The 14,251-nt window shown below is 35.6% G+C and overlaps 1 long non-coding RNA gene across 1 annotated transcript; it reads left to right on the plus strand.

Annotated features, from left to right (window-relative positions):
• The first annotated feature begins 685 nt into the window (after positions 1-685).
• Positions 686-13,001, plus strand: LOC115292593. Its single transcript, XR_003909046.1, has 4 exons — positions 686-865; positions 2,079-2,198; positions 11,104-11,284; positions 12,862-13,001. It is a non-coding gene; the product is annotated as an uncharacterized LOC115292593 (long non-coding RNA).
• Positions 13,002-14,251: the final 1,250 nt, after the last annotated feature.

The following is a 14,251-nucleotide window of genomic DNA, read 5'->3' on the forward strand; positions in this document are numbered from 1 at the left end:
AGAAGGGATTAATACCACTTTTGCATCACAGTCCATTAGCTGGAAATCAATGCCATGGATGCACCTACCTGCAAGAGCTTGAGAAGTATGAGTAAGCCACATGTCCAGAAAGAAGAAATGAATGTGGATTTGGGGGACTTATTAGCAGTCTCTGTGTGAATATTATATATGATTCTGATTATACAAAGCAGACAAATGTCAGTGATTTATTAGGACAACTTTTATACTAACAATATTTTAAGGTCACTGATATTTAATATTCTAAGAAGGTTATTATTAAAAACGAAATATACTTCATCATATAAGTAACTTAGTTCAATAGAATTTTTGTTGTGAGTACTTATAATACCTGTTTTATGATCATTATAATTGGAGTCATAATGATAATGGAGTTTTTATTTTAATCCACTTGGATTGTTTGAATAAACATGATTTACCTGTCCAGTCCTTTTGAAAAGTTTCTTTCTCTCTTCTATTTAGATTGTTAATTTATCCAGTGCAAAGTAAGTGTGCTGTCATTCTTGTTATGTATCAGAGAATATATATTTGTATTAATAAATACCATGTTTATTTTTTATAAAAATATTTACTCTTTCTTTTTAAGTCAGAAAATCTGGTTCTACACAAGAGTTAAAATAATGATTAGAAATCACACAGACAGATCTTCTGAAAATACAAATTACTCTGTTTCAAAGTAAGACTACCTTCAAATTGACTGTATTTATCCATAATTATACACTGATGATATTAAATTATATTTCTATCTTCTTAGAAAAAAAGACAACATATCAAATGAAGATGATTTATCTATCCTGAAAAGCAAATACAAATTGGGAAATTATATGCACTTAACATTACTTTCAATGTAAGTAAAAATGTGAGTATTTTACTGAATATTAGCTAAATAATTTTAGGAAAATTGAGAAATACAAAGAATAAGTTATACCAATTATGAGGAGCTTAATTGTTAGTTTGTTAAAACTCATTTGTCATGAATGAATTTTTGAATCTTTGATTAAATAAGAAAAGGAGGTAATAGCTAATATGTCTGCACTGACAGTGAAGAACAAATATTAAACTCCTAACTGTATAACATCTGATATTTTTTCCCACAATCCAACCTACTGATGAAAAAATACATACTACTTGTATATTTACATGCATTTTTGGAATTTTAATAAAAATTAACATCATTTATTACCTTCCTTTGATTTTGTATCATCTTAATTTCTTCTCATATGAATTGTCCTTTCAAAAAGGACAAAAAAGGTAAAAAATGCAAATTTATCAGCAATAAAACTTATGGTAATGCTAATGCTGAAAAATTTCTTTACATTCTACTAGTATTATTAAATTATGCACCAAATATATATTTTTATGTTTTGGAAAAAAGTCTTCTGTGATGAAGATAATGTACATTGCTTTAAAAGAAGAGTAGCAGTGACAAGGAAAGAATTGTAAGGAATTCAAACAGCCAATAAAAGTCCGTAGAGCAGATTTATATAATTACTTGTTTGCACTTAACTAGTCATCAGACTTTAGAGTTTAATTTGAATTTTGTGAAGACACTAACTTGAATGAGAAACCGTAACATTCTTGTAAGAAGTTATAGGAATTAGCTCAAGACGTCCACATAGGAACTGCCAACCTTCTGCATCTTGACTTGATTTTGTTGTACTTTATGTTTTTCCCATGTTTTATGGAGAAACTTGCATGCTCTGTGAATCTGAGATTTTGTAAAATTCTATGAATTTCATCTAAAAATCCAAAGCCTACTTTCTTCTAGGTTTTGATATTCTGGGTAATTTTATATATTGTAATATATTTAATTTTAATGGAATTTGAAATGATAGCAAAAACTATGGCAGCCAGAGTATATATTACTAAGGTTTGTTTGTAGTGGGATAGCTAATGGAGAACTATAAGACTAAAAAACAATGTGTATGTGGGAGTGTGTTTATGACTGTACATATTATATATTATCCATAGTGTCAAGTTATGCTATCATTACATCAATTTAAATGTGGTAGATATAGAAATTCCATCAAGCTTCATATGTTTCATTTTTTCTTTCTTAGGAATGAGGAAATACCTACCATTTTGTATTTTCAATCAAAACGTGACACTGATAATATTCCTGCCTAGAGTAACAAGAATTTTTAAAGGATTGTAACCAAAAGATGAAGAAACAAATGAAGGTCAAATATATCTGGGGAGATACTAACAAATTTCCTTCTCTAAACATACTTAGGATAGTGCTATTTTATAGTTAAAAAATATTTTCCAGATGAATTTTATATAGCATGTTGCAACAGAAGTTATCTGCATAGTGATCCGTACGATCACTGACCTACTTCACCGAGTCTTTTTGGTCTCCTCCTTTCCTGCCACCTTCTTTCTTATCTCCCAACTGCTGAGTTCTATTAGTTAGATTTCGAGATTTAACTATTATCCTCAGGGATATGTCTTCTCTCAGGAGTCATCCAATGATAATTAATTCAATCCTGCTAATAGTACATATTTGGCTTTCTGCCTCAATCTTAGTAACTGGCTTCTGTCTTGCATGAAACCAGTTTTACTACAATGGCTTATTTCCAAGAAGAATCCCCACTTTGACCTAGTTCTTCTGTGTCTGAATTCCTGACTCCTCTTTCTTTGATCAGTTTCCTGACCTGGGGCTAGATTTCTGTCCTCCAGCTGTGGTGTCAGCTAGAACCTAAACTCCCTAAAGTTAGGGCCCCTTTTTTGTCACTTGTTTGGTTTGTGACCAGTACCATTTTCTCTATTTCTTTAATTTTCTGCATAGCTGTTGGGAACATACTTATTCTTCCTGGACTTTTTGGATGTAAGTTCTTTTGGAGACTTTTATTATCTGCATTGCTTTTTAAATCAACACATTCATTCCTAACATGTAAAGCAGAGGACTACCACTTTTCTACCTAACATTAAATTTTGAGGTGTCTGAGATGAATCAGTATGTAACAATAAGCTAATATATGGCCAAAATTATACCTTGCATCCTGTGGAGACCCCTCACCCACCACTATCACCTGTAAGCCTTAGTTTGGGTTGAGAGACCTCACAGTTAGGTGAAAGAAAGCTTTCTTGTTTCTGGAAGCAACTGGCTTAGGTGATCAGCTCTCCTTCCCCAATATTGGAGATATGTGGGCATAATGGCAATAAAGATCTCTATTCTTCCCTAAATCCAAACCCAGAGCCTTAATAATAATCTCAGATCCATTTGATTTACAAAATGGATTGCCCTTGTCTATTACCAGGTATAATGGTTATTTTTATGTGTCCACTGGTTAGGCTATGGTACCCAGATACTTGGTCAAACATTATTATAGATGTTTCTTGATGATTTTTTTAGATAAGATTACATTTAAATCAGTAGTCTTTGGGTAAATCAGATTATAGTTTGTAATGTAGGTAGACCCCATCTAATCAGCTGATGGCCTTAATAGACAAACAAAACAAAAAACAAAAAACTAGCTTACTCTAAAGAAGAGAAAATTCTTCTGAAAACTGCTTACAGACTCACACCACAACATCAGCTCTTCCCTGGGGCTCAAGCCTGTCAGCCTACCCTCAGATTTTGGACTGGATTTTTGTGTGAGCCAATTCTTTAAAATAAATCTCTCTTTTTCAACTACACACACACACACACACACACACACACACACACACACACACACTGGTTCTGTTTCTCTGGAGAATCCTAATATACCAGGCAACTATTTTAGCTCTTAGATTTTTTTAGTTTATTTATTTATTTTGAGAGACAAAGACAGTGTGAGTGGAAGAGAGGCAGAAAGAGAAGGAGAGAGAATCCCAAAAAGGTTCCCCATTGTTAGCACAATTCATGAAATGATGAGATCACAACCCAAGCTGAAACCAAGAGTCAGGATCTTAACTAAGTGAGCCACCCAGGCACGGTATTTTAGCTGTTTTATAACTGTAAATGATTCTAAATGGCTCTTCTAGCCAAAACTATCACCACTCAGTCACTCAGTCTCTTATAAATACACTCAGGTTTCATATTTTTTCATATTTTATTGGGGAGAATGATATTCTAATTCTTTTGCACTCATTATCAACTTGGCATGAATCAATTTGTCATTGCATGTGGCTCAAGAGGTTGGGCAGAAGGATTGGTTCAATTACCACTGAGTGGCTACAAAGTAGGAAGAAGAGAACATCTTGTGAGTGTGTCATCCAGTTGTCAACTGGGGATGAGAAAGACACAAGATAGATGTCCTATTGTGCTCAAGTGAGCCTCACTGGGGAATTAACCAAAACAACAACAGCAACAATAATGCTCAAACAAAAACACAACACAACAAGCAAGTAAAATCTTGACTAAAATTTTAGAAGAACATGGGGAGTTAAAGTGGCTTGTTATCATAATTCACAGTCCAGAGCAATGTCCACTGAGAAAGTGATAAACATAAAATCAAAGAACTATTTCCATGAAAGGCATCACAGTATAATGAAGAGCACTATCAATCCCAAGGTCTAGAAATGAGTTCTGATTCAGTAAACTTAGGAAAGTTAGTTAGTTTTTCAGAGCTTCAATTTTCTTATTTGTTTCATGCTCATGTTAAGGTCCTGAGATTTTAAAGAAATTTGGCACGTAAAATACTCATTAGTTCCCAAATCTGGTTGTGCAACAGACCTTAAAAAAACTGCAAAGATCTTTAAAAGTATAGTCTCCCAGACTCTATCCCAGATATACTAAATTAAAATCTCTGAGGCATGAAACTCCAAAACTACCCCTGGAAAAATGTCTTTAGGTGATTCTGATATGGTGGACAAAGGGATTTGCCTTTGTGATTTATTGAGCTCTAAAGCATCTTGTTCACTACCTGGCCTCGGCAAAATGGCCAAAAAAGAATGAAACTGAATGAGTAGTATGAATAAATGGGTTTTATGCTTTCCTTATATCCTAATTCCCCTTCCTATTAGTTGGAATTCAAATGGGGTCATTGTTCACTACTCCAGCAGAGTCCCTGCTGGTCTGTAAGAACAGTGGTTTCTGCCACATGTGAAAAATCTGTCCGGCTCCTCAACTATAGAACTCAGCTAGAGGATATGACCAGCCATAGTCAGATTTTTCCAGAAAAACTTATTGAAAATGATGGCTAATTTTCCTGGTTTACTACATCCTTCTTTTACTTCCAGTGGGTTTCCTTAAATTTTAGTGGCTAACCTGAACACCTGACTATTACATGTAATGATACTCTCATCAAGAAAGAATTCAGAGATGAGATTAAAAGCAGGACTCACAATGCTTGCTCTGTGAATTTTTCAGAGCATGAATGGAGGACTAAAATATATTGAATTTTATCACATAAAATGAGTTTTATCTTAAAGATTGTCATATATAATCTAGTTTCACATATAAAATACTTTATTTTATTGATTGGTCCTCTAGAGAAGAATATTTTGTGAAAAGTCATACATAACAAAAGGACAATGGAGGATATGTCATTATTATTTTTTTATTAACAGGAGACAACAATGCTACCATTCAACTGAAATATAGCCCTTCATGAGCTTGGCAGGGATCACTATCTTGCTAATATTAAGCTGCTCACCATTTTTGACCACACTTACAACCTGGTTCTTTATTATTGATTCCTTACTCCTTCTGAAAACATATTACTTTCTCAGCTTTCCTTAAATAATGGTTGACCTCCTCTTGTGGCTCTGCCAGTTTCTCCCATGAGTCCTTTGATTCTTCTCCTATGACTTTTCCATCCTGTCTCTTTTTAGTCCACACTCCATCCATCATGGAATCCAATTACTGCATTGGCATATGGTTTACATGCCCTAAACCATTAGCTCTCTTGTCCAACTCTCAGATTTACCCATTGTGGTTCTCTTTAACCAGTTTCCAGGCTGGATAAGTTAAAGCTACCTTTGATCTTTTACTCTTCTTCATTCTGTAGATCCCTTCTCTAAGGTAATCCCTTGGTTTCAATTTTTGGAAATATAAATTCAACTTTCTTTCAATTTTCACATTTCCATTATTAAGCCAAATTTACATCAACTTGTCCCTGGACTGCTGTAGGAATTCCTTTCTGATTTTTCTTGAATCTAGGCTGTCCCAACAACACAAGCCAACTTGCAAATTTTTCCAAATTAATTTTTGGACATCAGTTAAATTATCCAATCAACATGTACTAAATTCTTCTTTATTAGAATTCTGTATTTGACATTATATGACTTAAAGACCAAAGAATATAGAAAGAGACACAATTTTCAAGGAGTGTACAATTTATTGGTGGAGTAATACAATGTACAGATACATAGAAAACAAAATGGAACACATAAAATTGCTTAATAGATGTATAGGCACAGACTTCAGTGTAAGTTATAGTATCAATGAAGGCAACAAAATACCAATGTCCATGAATCATTAGAATATGTATTGTATTTTCAACTAGCAGATATCTTAGAATAAATATTCACTGTATAAGATTAGAAGGAATTGTGTGCAAGATGTTAAAAGCCTTTGAATAAGTTTACCCTGAGATAAAAATGGGGTAGAAATAGAGGATACAGATAAAAAATGATGGTTGAACCCAGACCATTGATTGATTACACACAAATAGATTGATAAATATGTGTGTAGATAAATATAAATATATAGATAGGTAGATGCAAACAAAAAAGGTGTATAGATATTAGATGAAAGACTAAGTAAATGGATGGATTAGAAAAATATATATATAGTTAAAGAAAGAACATCATGCATTAAGGTGCAAAAAATTATTTTTTTAAGTTGTTAAAGTTTATTTTGAGAGAGAGAGCAAGCAGGGAGAGGCAGAGAGAGAGGCTCGATTCTGTCAGTGCAGAGCCTGACACAGGGCTTTTACTCACAAACTATGAGATCATTATTTGAGCCAAAATCAGGAGTCAGGTGCTTAACTGAGTGGGCCACCCAGTCACCCTAAAGATGCAGTAATGTAAAAGCCTCTAGGAATGATGTTCATGGAAACTACTTTGAATAACATTTGCTATTCTAATAACATTATGTTGTAGTGTTACCTGCTGATGTTTCAGTAAAAGGGTAGAGACAGATGATTTGTCCAGAAGTTAAATTCAGAGAAAGATTTCCAAAGGTTATCTTCTCTTTAGGTAATAGGAGTGAAGTGAGGATGAACCTAGAAATGTTTTTATTTGTAGGTGAGGTCTTGGGAAGTTGAGAGAATTTTTTTTTAAATGTTTATTTATTTTTCAGAGAAAGAGAGAGACAGAGTGAAGGGAGACAGAAAGAGGGAGACACAGAATCTGAAACAGGCTACAGGCTCTGAGCTGTCAGCACAGAGCTGGACCCAGAACTTGAACTCACAGACCACAAGGTCATGACCTGAGCTGAAGTCAGACGCTTAACAGACTGGCCCACCCAGGCGCCCTGAGAGAATTTTCTATTGGGAGCCTACAGTTGATAGACTGAAGTTGAAGACTAAAGACAATATCATGAAGTTAATTTAATTTATTTTTTATACTTCATTTTCTTAAACTGTGATATGGTTGTATCTCATCCTTTAAAAGTCACAATAGGGAAAGTGTAAAATTTGTATTTTTCCTTGGTATATATTTAAGTGATTGAGTGTAATGACTGTAAAAGAGAGAATCCATTATTGGTTTAGTAATAATTTCTTGATTTAGAAGTAAATATTTTTCATTTGTTTTATCCATACAAACACTGACAAAGGTCCATATGGAAAGATGTAGAATGGATACCAACCTTCAAATTTAAATAAGAGATCTTGCATTTTCTAAGTCTGTGTGAACAGTTAAAAAGACAATATTTTTGGGGTACCTGAGTGGCTCAGTCAGTTGAGCATCCAACTTCAGTTCAGGTCATGATCTCGCAGTTTGTGAGTTTGAGCCCTGCATTGGGCTCTGTGCTGACAGCTCATAACCTGGATCCTGCCTCAGATTCTCTGACTCCCTCTCTCTCTGCCTCTCCCCTGTTCACACACACTCTCTCTCAAAAATAAATACTTAAAAAACTTAAAAAGGCAACATTTTTGTAAACCTTTCATTCAGTCTCAACTGGAGTTTTTTAAAAATTTATATATGTTTTTATGTTTATTTATTTTTGAGAAAGAGAGAGAGAAACATAACATGAGCAGGAGAGGGACAGAAAGAAAGAAAGAGAAACAGGATCTAAAACAAACTCCAGGCTCTGAGCTGTCAGCACAGAGTCCCATGCAGGGCTTGAACTTACGAACCTCGAGATCATGACTTGAACTGAGGTCAGATGCCTAACAGACTGAGCCACCCAGGTGTCTCTCAACTGGGTGTTTTTTGCCATGATTTTTATAGCCAGAATCATTTTCTAGTGAAATAAAATTTTAAGTTCAGTAATGCAGAATTCCATCAAGTTGAGAGTTAGGCTCAAACTTCTTCCATGATCTAGATTCTGAATAATAGTTATGGTGATAAATGTCCAATAAACATCTAATACGTTTTACCCAGTATGATCACATATTGGCCCCCAAATAAATAATACATTATTTTTCAGTCTCTCAACAATAACCACAATGTAGGGAAAAGGAAGATTGTGGCAAGAATAATTCAAGTAAAACAGTTCATTAAGAAGTACTTATTGAGCCTCTGTATTGGGCTTCCAGTAATTGAGAGCAATGCTTAGGGTAAGGAAGAATTGTGCGGGCTTTTAGCCTTCATTTAACTTTTATACTTCATTTAACTGGTATGGCTAGAAAACACTTTTACAGTCTTTGGCTAATTCATAGTCTCAAAAATACAATGATAGATTCCACTAGACTTTTTAAATAATTCTCTACTTCTCTGCCTATACCAAATCTCTAGCCACAAAATCAGCAGTGCGATTTCTTCCAACTATCCCAAATTAATATTGCATATATAGAAAAATTCCTTAAAATGATTGATTCTTAACATTACTTTTAAGAATTGAAGAGATCTAGTGAGTGATTAATGTTCTAACCTTGTGGCCATTTTAGGGCATGTTTGCACATGGCTAAACAAATAGAACTCTACAGAGCATAATAAAATATACGTGTGCTCTTTGCTTTCTTGATTGATTTGGATCACTGTAAAATCATTGAGCTGAAGTCTTTCTTAAAGGGTAGAAAGGGCTGCTGGCAGGGAGCCGCTTTGGCAGGCTCTACCATGTTGTGGTCTTTTGGTTCATCCGTAGAGACAAGGATTAAGATAGAATTATAGGAAATCCTATTGAAGTAAAGGCCTACTGGATAAGAATAGAGAAATTTAATTTAAGCTTCTTTACTCCTTCAACATAACCTTTTAAAATACTAGGTTACAGTGTGTTCATTTCACTTGTAATTCTGACATAAGATACTAATGGAAATGACATTTGAAAAGAGACTGACTTGTGTGTATAAACTGTCACAGGTATGTCCTAAAATTACCTTTCCTTGTGCACCTTAAATATGATAACATTTTCCAGGTTGTGAGCAGAGATTAAACTCTATACTTGTGGAGATGATCATGTACAATGTCTAGCTCTTAGAGAGTAAAAAGTTCTGGAGTTCTAAAAGTTGATTTACAGATTTAAATATTAACCCACCACCATTATGGATATCATAATTTTGCTGTTGTTACTTCAATGGACATGGAGCCTTAAAAAGGCATCACGGTTTTTTTGCATCCTTTAAAAAGTTGATATGATAACACCAAGCAATGCTTTAAGAAGAGTAGAGAACTGTTTGGCTTAGAAGCAGCCCTCAAATAGTGAATTGGATTCCTTCAGCTCATGGACGCTGCATCTTGGTCAGCCAGAGATGAGGGGCCCTCGGAACTAACAGTAATCCTAATACATACACCAGGCTCCTTACACAGCCTATAATAGGGTTCGTTTTTGTACATAAGGTTATAGAAGCTGAGAGAATTTAAATGGCTTCTTCAAAATCATAATCAGTCAGTAGTGGAGCCAGGAGGTGAATTAAAATTTTCAAACCTGCTCTTGTTGATCTATTTTCTAGTAGGTCAGCTAAACGTGTGCCTCAGATTGCTCTCAGGAATTATAAAAAGAAAAAAAGGGAGCAAGAAAAGAATGGAAAGGAAATAAAGAGCTCCTGGAATTTGGGCAGAAGTACCTCTGATGCCCTGAAATGAAGGCGAGGCTTCAGATTCCAAGACCACAGATGTGAGGCGTGCATGAAATGGCCTCTGGCCAGACAGGCAAATACGCATCCAGGGAAGGCTCTGTTCTGGTGCTACAGGAGTAAAGTGGGGATAGGGCAGAAACGGCTGGTGTGCCCAATAAAATGAAAAGGCCCACATCTTGCTTGCTCAGCCCGCTTACTATTTTAACCAAACTTTTGGAAGCCAAAGCTAATGAAAGTATCCAAAAAACATTTGAATAGCTGCTGTACAAAACGGGCTGGAAAATGAGACTGGAAAGACAAACAAAAAATGATAGCATGGATCTGTGTGTCCCTTCATGCTGAGTGAGGACATCTCGTCTCACTGGAAACTTCCAGGGAAGTTGGCAGACTGTTAGGGCCAATTGTCCTGGGGTCCTTTTTTAAAGCATCTCTTTCTTTTGATAGGCCGAACTGCTTTAGCCACTGAAAGCGAGTGTAGAAAAAAAATTAATACTTTCAAGACTAAATGTGCCTTCTTCATTTAGTTAAGACCTGTGTTTAATTAACTCAAAATGACTTCAGCTTTGGCCAGGAAGAACCTGTCTCTTTTCCATTTAATGATCATTTCTAATTCATTTCTCTCTTTCTTTTTTCTGTTTTGGTGTGTACGGTTGGGGCTGGTAAGGGCAGGGAAGAAATACAGAGACTACAGTGTTAAAGTTTCAGCCCACTTTCCATTTATTCTGTTTCTTATGAAGAGGCATGTAAAATGGAATGAAAACTAAGTCCACCCAGTTTTTGAAATAAAAATGAGTTACACGACATGAATAATGTACAGTATGCATCAAGTCATCAGCACAAAAAATCTGCAGTTTGACATAGTGTTTGAACATAGTGTGTATGTGGTACATGCCTGTCTATGCATTGCTACCCTATCTATCTTTTTACCCAATAGATGACTAAAATGGACTTCACCCATTATTTCTACTTTCAGGCAAGCCAAAACATTGCTGATATTACTAATAAGGATGCATCTATTCTATAAAGACATACTAGAATAATCTATGCTGGATACACCAAGAGTGTGGAAACATTGCTTTCTCTGAAGATAATTGTCTGACTTAATGGAAATGGGGAAAAGTCGTGGATGCTTCTTATTCTCTAATCCAAGTCAGGTAAGAAGACAATGTGAGAGAACTTTGGAAATGATGATAAGAGGATGCCTTGGAGAACAGACCAGGGGTCCCTTTCCAGGAAGTAGAGACAAGTGTCTGCCTTATTCAGGTACCATCTGCATAGGACTTTCAATTTGGGCAAATTGCGGGCTATGGAATGTATAGAAGAGAGTTTTTACTAATAAACCCGAGAAGGAGGCTGCTGGGCAGGACACAGCAATCCAGTTGATGAATGCAGAGCAGTGTAGCCAGAGCAGAACTGAGTGGGAAGAGGTGGCTGTTGAGGGCGGTGCTTGACTCAGAGATGCAGGATGTCAGCCACGGGGGTAGATACCAGTGAGCCTTCAAAGGCACCCTCAGAGGTTATAGAGCCAGTATTTGCAATTAAGACCCCACAGAGGTAGGATGCGACTTTTTCACGCTTCCCATCTTGTAGCATAATGAGTAGGTAAGGAATAAAAAAACTAATAAACACACCCACGCATGTGGCATGTGTGCACACACAAAATATACCTCTGTGCATACACAAATTTACATACACCTTCCAGGCTTCTTAGTCACTGCAGGGTTTCTAGCTCAGGTCAGGAGGCCTGGGCTGGATTTGTGTGTATGTCTCTGTGTGTGCACAGAATTTTCAAAATGGATGTGAGGATAAGGTTTAGATTTGAAGTTTGACCTTGGTTAGCCCCAGCTTGAGGATATTCACAAAACTTGCCAAGCCATATCATTTATATTGTGACACTTACATACTATTTGCTTACATGCAAAAGCCATGTGCATACCAAATTCTCTTTGTGGGGCAAATATACATCAGAAGAAACATGTTTGCATTATAACATACACATACAATTTTTCACACAATAAAATTATTTTTAATAACTTGATATTTATAGTTAATCCTTTCCTATAAATGACTACATTCAAAACACAATGAGAATTTAAATTGCCTCACTGTTTTGAATTGAAAAGACTTCCTTCTGGGAGATTTGTTGTGTTATTATCAAAGACTATTTTCAAATATAATGACAAAGCTGCCCAACATTTGTATTTTCATAATAAATGTTAGATTTAAGCAAATCTTTTATGTATGCCTCATCTAATTCTATTTGTAATATTTCTCACTATAATAAACATGATATTCATACTATTCAAATATTTTTAGTAGATTCATCCTGTGATCATAATAATTTTCAAATTTTAACTTTTTTAAGTTTATTTATTTATTTTGAGAGAGAGAAAGATGAGGAGGGACAGAAAGAAAGGGGGAAAGAGAATCCCAAGCAGGCTCTGTGCTCATATCACAGAGCCTGACATGGGGCTTGAACTGACAAACCATGAACTGAACTGAGCTGAAACCAAGATTCAGACGCTTAACAGACTGAGCCACCCAGGTGCCCCAATATTCAAATGTTTAAAGGAAAGTTATGAGCACAACTCTTCACTCATCTTTCACTAAACTGAATGAACAATTAGGATGCAAATAATGGACATTATTACTCAAGGAAAATTAAAGAAGTGGAGGGCTTCAAAATATACACATATAATCTGCTCACCATTATGCAACTATTTGCTCATAGGTGGTCTATCAGTGAATTATAAACCAAGAATAATTCAAGAAATGAGGGAAAAACTTATGCCAAGACCAGTGTCTACAGTCAACACTTAACCTTTTTGTCATTAAACAATGTGTTATTATGTTCAAAACTCAATTATTTATTCTCATTCCTTCCTAGAAAAAAAACCTCATTGAATAGTAATTTGATTTTCACCTGTATTTAATTAATATTTCCTTTGCTAAATGAAAAATGCGTCATTTGAAAATTTTCAGTTTTCTTTGCAGTTCTTTATATAACCCAAGATATCATTAATATCTTTTATAAGTTAAATGTTTCTTCTCTTACAGAGGGACATATGCCAGTGGAGGATGTATTTAAGTCCTGACATTAAGATGATCCTTATGATCCCACCTCACCCCTTTATTTTTGGTCTGTGTAGTTTGGATTCTTATCTCTACTGACAGTGTGTGGACAATACTTCTAGAAATTCATTTTAGTCAATCTATCCCCTATCTGAGCAACAGGACAGCTTTGAGTGTTGAGCTCTACACAGGCTGAAGTGATAGCATAGAGGTTCTGGCCATTGATTGCCAGAATCACCAGTGCCAGGTGACAAGACATTTTGGGACTGACAGGTGATGAAAGATTATTGCTGTCCTGCAAAGCAAGATGTCAAGAAACATTCCCAGCTGTTTACCAGGTGACAGACTGGTTGGGAATCTTTGGTGTGAAATGGTCCTTCTCATTCACACTCAGCCATTTGAGCAATGACTTCAGCATTACCCTAGAGATAAAAAAGGAAAAGGACAGGCAGAACCAGACATCCAGTCTGTCTTGTAAAGAGCCATTAAAACTATCCTTCTTTTCTGGCTGCATACATTTCCCTTTAATGGTTGTTTTACATGATTTGGGGAGTTTCATCTCATTATAAGTAACGCTTGGCCCGAAGACCCATAGTTGAAGTGCCTAGTGGAGGGGATTTGGAGTTATCCTCTGTTAGCTTCTTCAAAGACAAACAACTACTCTGTTTTAAGAATGTCTAAACACCTCATGGACTAAATCTTATGTGGGTTCTCCGCGTGCTCTTTTCTCCTTTTGTCTCCAGGGTAACACTAACACCGTTGTTTAAGAGTTAGAGCGTGAATGCAACAAAAAGGACTCTCAAACAGACTCGCATTAGCAACTCACCCTTGGAATGAGCTGTACTACTGACAGTGACCTTTATCTTTACATGACCAACTCCAGATAATCAACTGTGAAAGCACTACACATATATTTCAAGAGTGTGTAGAAAGGGGCCTGGTCTGCCTGCAGGGTAACTGAAAGTGTCTTAGGAAACAGATAGAAATGGAAGACTAACAAGAGCAAGATATAGTACTGAAAGAAGAGAGAATTATACAGAAAGTTGAGA

Source organism: Suricata suricatta, chromosome 5 (genome assembly GCF_006229205.1).
Source record: "Suricata suricatta isolate VVHF042 chromosome 5, meerkat_22Aug2017_6uvM2_HiC, whole genome shotgun sequence".
NCBI classification, from domain to species: Eukaryota; Metazoa; Chordata; class Mammalia; order Carnivora; family Herpestidae; genus Suricata; species Suricata suricatta.